This window comes from Mirounga angustirostris, unplaced genomic scaffold (genome assembly GCF_029215605.1).
Source record: "Mirounga angustirostris isolate CCGP_5_RB_7025 unplaced genomic scaffold, mMirAng1.0.hap1 SCAF_4, whole genome shotgun sequence".
NCBI lineage: Eukaryota > Metazoa > Chordata > Mammalia > Carnivora > Phocidae > Mirounga > Mirounga angustirostris.
The window spans coordinates 59,983,992-59,991,612 of record NW_026991712.1 but is presented as its reverse complement, the minus strand read 5'-3'; positions in this window follow the sequence as shown (position 1 = coordinate 59,991,612).

Here is a 7,621-nt window from a genome sequence, read left to right as displayed (position 1 = left end):
GTAAAAGGATCTATGATGCATACATTAAGGTCATCTTGAGGCTCAAAAGAGACTAGCCATAGGAACGAAGCATAGGACCCAGGTTTCAGTGGAAAAAGAACATGAGGGGGGAGCTAAGATGGCTGTGTAGTAGGAGAACCCTAGCCTTGCCTCGCTTCTTGAACACAGCTAGGTAACTATGAAATCATTCTGAATACCCAAGAAATTGACATGGGGACTGATAGAACAAACTACACAACTAGAAGGAGAGAAAAGTCCATTTCAAGGAAGGTAGGAAAAGCAGAGACATGGTTTGGAGGAGGAACAGATTGCTAATATCATCCTCATTGGGGAAAAACTGAGAGCTTTTCCTCTGTAGTCAGGAACAAGAAAGGGATGTCCACTTTCACCACCATTATTTAACATAGTACTGGAAGTCCTAGCCTCAGCAATAGGACAACACAAAGAAATAAAAAGCATCCAAATCAGCAAGTAAGAAGTCAAACTTTCACTATTTGCAGATGACATGATACTCTATGTAGAAAACCCAAAAGACTCCACCAAAAAAATTGCTAAAACTGATAAATGAATCAGGATACAAAATCAGTGTACAGAAATCTGTTGCATCTCTATACACCAATAATGAAGCAGCAGAAAGAGAAGTCAAGGAATCAATCCCATTTAAAATTGCACCAAAAACCACAGGATGCCTAGGAATAAACCTAACCAAAGAGGTGAAAGATCTATATTCTGAAAACTATAAAACATTGATGAAAGAAATTAAAGATGACACAAAGAAATGGAAAAATATCCATGCTCGTGGATTGGAAAACAAATATTGTTAAAATATCTATACTACCCAAAACAATCTCCGTATTTAATGTAATCACTATCAAAATACCATCAGCATTTCTCACAGAGCCAGAACAAATAATCCTAAAATATGTGTAGAACCACAAAAGACCCCAAATAGCCAAAGCAATCCTGAAAAAGAAAAGCAAAGCTGGAGGCATCACAGTTCTGGATTTCAAGTTATATTACAAAGCTGTAGTGATCAAGATGGTGTGGTACTTGCACAAAAACAGACACATAGATCAATGGAACAGAATAGAAAACCCAGATATGGACCCACAACTATATGGTCAACTAATTTTCGACAAAGCAGGAAAGAATATCCAATGGAAAAAAGACAGTCTCTTCAACAAATGGTGTTGGGAAAACTGGATAGCTACATGAAAAAGAGTGAAACTGGACCACTTTCTTATACATACACAAAAAGAAATTCAAAATGGATGAAAGATCTAAATGTGAGACAGGAAACCATCAAAATACTGAAGAACACAAACAGAAATCTCTATGACATTGGCCATAGCAATTTCTTACTAGATATGTCTCCTGAGGCAAGGAAAACAAAAGCAAAAATAAACTATTGGGACCTCATCAAGATAAAAAGCTTTTGCACAGTAAAGGAAACAATCAACAAAACTAAAAGGCAACCTACAGAATGGGAAGAGATATTTGCAAATGATATATCTTTTTTTTAAAAGATTTATTTATTCATTTGAGAGAGCGAGAATGAGAGAGAGTACATGAGAGGGGGGGAGGGTCAGAGGGAGAAGCAGGCTCCTTGCCGAGCAGGGAGCCCAATGCGGGACTCGATCCCAGGACTCCAGGATCATGACCTGAGCCGAAGGCAGTTGCTTAACCAACTGAGCCACCCAGGCGCCCGCAAATGATATATCTTATAAAGGATTAGTATCCAAAATATATCAAGAACTTATAAAACTCAACACCCAAAAAGCAAATAATTTAGTTAAAAAATGGGCAGAAGACATGAACAGACATTTTTCCAAAGAAAGCATTCAGATGGCCAACAGACACATGAAAAGATGCTCAATGTCACTCATCATCAGGGAAATACAAATCAAAACTACAGTGAGATACCACCTCACACCAGTCAGAATGGCTAAAATCAACAACACAAGAAACAACAGGTGTTGGTGAGGATTCAGAGAAAGGGGAACCCTCTTACACTGTTGGTGGGAATGCAAACTAGTGCGGTCACTCTGGAAAATAGTATGGAGGCTCCTCAAAAAGTTAAAAATGGAACTACCCAGCAATTGCACTACTAGGTATTTACCCAAAGGATACAAAAATACTGATTCGAAGGGATACATGCACCCTGGTGTTTATAACAGCATTATCAACAAGAGCCAAATTATAGAAAGAGTCCCAATGTCCATCGACTGATGAACAGATAAAGAAGATGTGGTATATATATACAATGGAATATTACTCAGCCATGAGAAGAATGAAATCTTGGGTTTGCAGCAATGTGGATGGATCAAGTGGTGTTTCAGATCAAATGGTGGTTCTACCTATAAACCACACTTGTAGTAAGAGATACTTACTGTTGTATTGCTTGTTTAATAAATCAGACAGCTCAGCTGGTTTGAGTCTCTGCTAATGAAACCATTCAGGAGTTTATCTTTCACTCCAGGCATTTCCCCTTGTGCAGAGGAGAATTCTGTGCCAAAGTCGGGGCCACTCCAGAGTGACTGATACAGAGCGAAGCAAAGTCCTACTGTGTTCCAAGCCCTGGCAAATGCTGCTCCTTCTATCTGAACTCCATCCCTGCCTCCCTATCACAGACAAAGTGTACTATCACCCACCTGGTAAGACTCAGCAGAGAAGTTGCATCTCCATAAATCTTGGTATGCTCTTCACTCTGGAAAGAATGTCCTTTCCCTCACTCTCCCTGTATCCCAGTGCTCTATTTGGACTTCTTCAGTCACTGCTCATAGAACCCTGTGGAGAAAATCAGCCATGGTAAATGAATAATGCTGGGGTAACCAGTCAGGACTTTTAAAGGGAAAAAAATCCTTTTAACATTCAATTAATTAACATTCTGTAATACTTGATTACATTGCACTATCATGCTAGTATCATATGCCAGGCTCCATGTATTATGCAGTGAATCATTCCAGGTCCAGGGACCCCATCTTATCTTATCCTTGAACCCCAGGTTCTTCCATAATAGGTATTTATTTATAAATGTGTGTTACAAAAATAAATAAATAGGTGGATGGACAGATGATTGGATGAAAGGATAGATAAATCTCTTGCCCCAACACCTGCATTTTCCCTAGAAAAGGCAAGGCTTCTTGTTGCTGCTATATTTTACTTTAAAAAAAAAAAGTAGATGGAGACTAAAATATCTGTGAACTGAGGTAAAACTAAAAAGGAACTGCTTAGGACCAGCCTTGTCCACAATCATAAAATACATCTTATATAAACCTCTCATAAAGGAGAATAAGAAAGAGATTGTGGATGGATTAGTGACAACCTATCATCACAAGTAAGAAAGTAAAACCAAAAGTCTAGAGGTTAAGTTAGATTAGTTTTGTGGTGGAAAGAGTACCTCCATTTAGAAGATGTATTTGTGTGGGAAATATATATATTCCTATATAAAAATTTTTATGTAAAATTTTATATATATATAATTATATATATTAGAATTAGAACTGAGAACAGGACATGCCCTATGATATATGGGGATCCAGTGCAAAACGAAAATGAGAGCCCTATATTCAAACATTATTCAGAATTTTAAGACAGTGACAGTAGAGCATTAAACCAATCTCAGAGTCCTTTTAAGTGTAGGTCCCATGTGACTGTACATTTGACATACCAGGAATTCAGCCCTACAATTATTCCTTTTTCTACAGTCTTTAGATATGATACATTTTTGTTTGCTTATAATTATATATGATTGTCTGTTATGCCATCTTCAGCTGGAGGCTATAGAATGTCAAGGATTATATTGCATGGATATATTCCACTTTGTGGCTATTTTACATATTATTTATATCCTCCAATACTGTCTTTATGTTCTAATCATCAAGATTGTTTACGTAGGGTCCTTGTGTGGTATGTAGTAAACTCTTGATAAATGTTTAAAACAGAAAAAATATCTATTCTCGTTCATCTTATTAAAAAAAAGTTTCATCAGCATCCCTGGTTATTAGCAAATAGAGGTATTAGTGAACGATTAATTTACCATCCAATATACATTTATATATGTAAACTTCTGAATATATACAGTAGTGTTTGGGAGCTATATTCTAAAACCTTCCTTCAATTAAGACAAAGGTTAAATATTGCATTTTTTAAAGGATTTTTACTTTTATTTGACAGAGAGAACACAAGCAGGGGGAGTGGCAGGCAGGGGGAGAAGCAGGCTCCCTTGCTTAGGGAGCCCGGTCGGGGCTCGATCCCAGGACTCTGGGATCATGACCTGAGCCGAAGGCAGATGCTTAACTGACTGAGCAACCCAGGCGCCCCTAAATATTGCATTTTATAGGAAGTTCTAATGATGTCAATTATATCTCAGTTCCATCTTTCAAGGCACATGTACAAAGGAATGGAAAATGACATTTTCTACTCTCTGGAAGGTGCTTTTGAAGTCAAGAGTGTTAACTGCAGATGCTTTGCTTTGGCCCCACTCAGAACACTGATTCCTCTGTCCAGTGGTAACCAGTGAATGCTGGGAGTCTTCTTCTTTTTTTTTTTTCCTTTTTTTTTTTTATTCTTATGTTAATCCCCATACATTACATCATTAGTTTTAGATGAAGTGTTCCATGATTCATTGTTTGTGCATAACACCCAGTGCTCCATGCAGAACATGCCCTCCTCAATACCCACCACCAGGCTAACCCATCCTCCCACCCCCCTCCCCTCTAGAACCCTGTTTGTTTTTCAGAGTCCATCGTCTCTCATGGTTCGTCTACCCCTCCGATTTCCCCCGCTTCATTCTTCCCCTCCCGCTACCTTCTTCTTCTTCTTTTTTTTTTTTTCTTAACATATATTGCATTATTTGTTTCAGAGGTACAGATCTGAGATTCAACAGTCTTGCACAATTCACAGCGCTTACCAGAGCACATACCCTCCCCAGTGTCTATCACCCAGTCACCCCATCCCTCCCACCCCACCCCCCACTCCAACAACACTCAGTTTGTTTCCTGCGATTAAGAATTCCCCATATCAGTGAGATCATATGATACATGTCTTTCTCTGTTTGACTTATTTCACTCAACATAATACCCTCCAGTTCCATCCACGTCATTGCAAATGGCAAGATCTCATTCCTTTTGATGGCTGCATAATATTCCATTGTATATATATACCACATCTTCTTTATCCATTCATCTGTCGATGGACAGATTCATCTGTTGATGGACATCTTGGCTCTTTCCACAGTTTGGCTATTGTGGACATTGCTGCTATAAAAGGGGTGCACGTACCCCTTTGGATCCCTACTTTTGTATCTTTGGGGTAAATATGCTGGGAGTCTTCTATGTGTCATTTGGGTATCAGGTTCTGTGTTTGGTATTTCTTTCATCAGTTCCATTGTTCTACCTAATGTGTGACTTCATCTGACTTAGCTGGGTCCTGTCAGATCAGCTCTAAAACATTAGCTTTGTTTTTGTAGCACCTCTTACGTACCAGAAACTTGCTTTAATCTGCTGCTTTAATTCAGCTATTGTCACAACCCATCTGATACTTACTGACTAGTTTTTCTCGATGCCTATGATATACCGGGTATGATTTGACACCTGTACATCCATTATCTAAAAGCCAGAAATACTGGGACAGATAAAGTAGAATCTTATTATAAAGAACTTAGAGTATTTAAATGTTTTATAAAAACTCTGAGAAAAGGGTTTATCTAAATAAAACATATATTAATATTACTGGAAATCTAGAAATCACACGTAAAACTCTTCTTCGTAAGGCATTGGAAGATGAGAGGGTGTGAGGTCTAAGATACAGTTTTTCCTCATTAGCTCTTAGGAAAATATGCAGTGGTATGCTTTTGTGGCCTCTGGGCCTAAATGGTTCCCTATTATTTACATTTCTCTTTTCATCTGATTAGCAGGTGAAACTGGTATAAAGCCCTTGAATAAATATTTCTTACATAAGTGAGACTGATTTACTAGACTTAGTAAAATCAGATCTCCTAAGGTCTCTTAGAGCAAAATTTTCTTCAGAAGCATCATCACTGATGTTGATTATACCTCTTCACCCTAGAATCCATAGCACATAAGAACTGTGGTTTCATTTTATTTAAATTCTACCTATTTCTTTATAAGCTATTTGGAATAAACCAACACAGACTAAGAATAAAAAATGGCAGAATGTATCTACTTTTCTTCCCAACTGATTTCCAAAGATTAATTCAAGTTAGCAAGGGACACATTGTGGGTTCCCAAAGAGGCATGGTGGAGGACACTAGATAAAGAGTAGACTGACTACGTGATTTCTTGGAGGAGTAGCAGTGCCTTCTATAAGAGAAAAGCGTAACTGCTTCCTAGTGGTGGCAAGGGGGATGAAGGGTGGGTAAAGGGTGAGCAGACTATAGATGTGTGGTCAGAGAAAACTAGAAGAAATAGCAAATTTGGACTTTAGAAATATCTTTGAGTAGGTTCCACACATGTACTGTTTACAAGCTGAGCCACATTAAAATATGCTGAAATAAAGGAATCTCACTTAGAGACAAAAAAGATGGGGTAGAGATAAATGGAGAAGAATAAAAATGCTAGACCAGATCTTAACTGAGATTACATGATATTACCTCTAAATTTATAGATTTGTCAGTTAGGAATCTTTGGCTCTGAAAGACAGAAGGCTCAATTCAAACAGGCTCAACTACAGTGGAGGCTATTGGGCTCCTTAACTGGAAGTCCAAAGGCACCCCGGGCTTTAGGATGGATTAAATAAGCAACCTCTGCTCCATTTGTCTGCAGTGTTCTTACCTTTTCTGCCCTTCTAGGTGTCAGATTCATAGTTGGGCCGGGAGTAAGATGGTGGCAGCCGCTCTGGGTCTTCTTTCTATATATGACAACTTCCCCACAAAGGGAGAAGGATCATTTCTTGAATTTCTTTGCAAATAGGACAAAAGAACAGTTCTAGAAGCCTCTTCTTTAATCTCATTGGCCTGTATTGGGTCACATGTTCACTCATGAACCAGTCATTGGAAAAACGGATGGTATTCTTTCTCTTTAGACTAACAGGGCCTATTTCTTTTCTCTCTTTTTTTTTTCATGAAATATATTTTATCTTTGTGAAAAACATTCCAGTACACATCAACTATTGCAAAGTTTACTCCACAATCTCTTTCATAACGTTTTATTAATTACCTTAGTTTCTAGCAGTTGTTCTGGTAAAGATAATATAAGATGGTATGTAGTCCATTTTCCTCAAAATTAACTAGCCTAATAGGGCTCATTTCTAAATCTGGGGTTTGGTTAAATTGAGGTCTCATAGGGCCTGCATGAGAACTCTATCAACTGTCTAACACTGGGCTGTTTTTCCCCTACTGGATATAGAGTTATATTTGAGAATATTTGAGTAGCATATTTTGTAGTGAAGCTCTTTCTAGTGTAAGAAAAAAACCAAGGATTTCCTTAGAAATAAAGATTTCCTTCTCTTATAATGCATGTTATTTTTTTATTATGGAAATGATATTACTCCCTTTAGAAAACTGTAAAGATGGAAAAGTATAAAGAAGAAAATAAGTTATGTACAATTTCTCACCATCATTAACATTCTGAAAGCTTTTGCTCTTCTGTTTTCTGTGTAT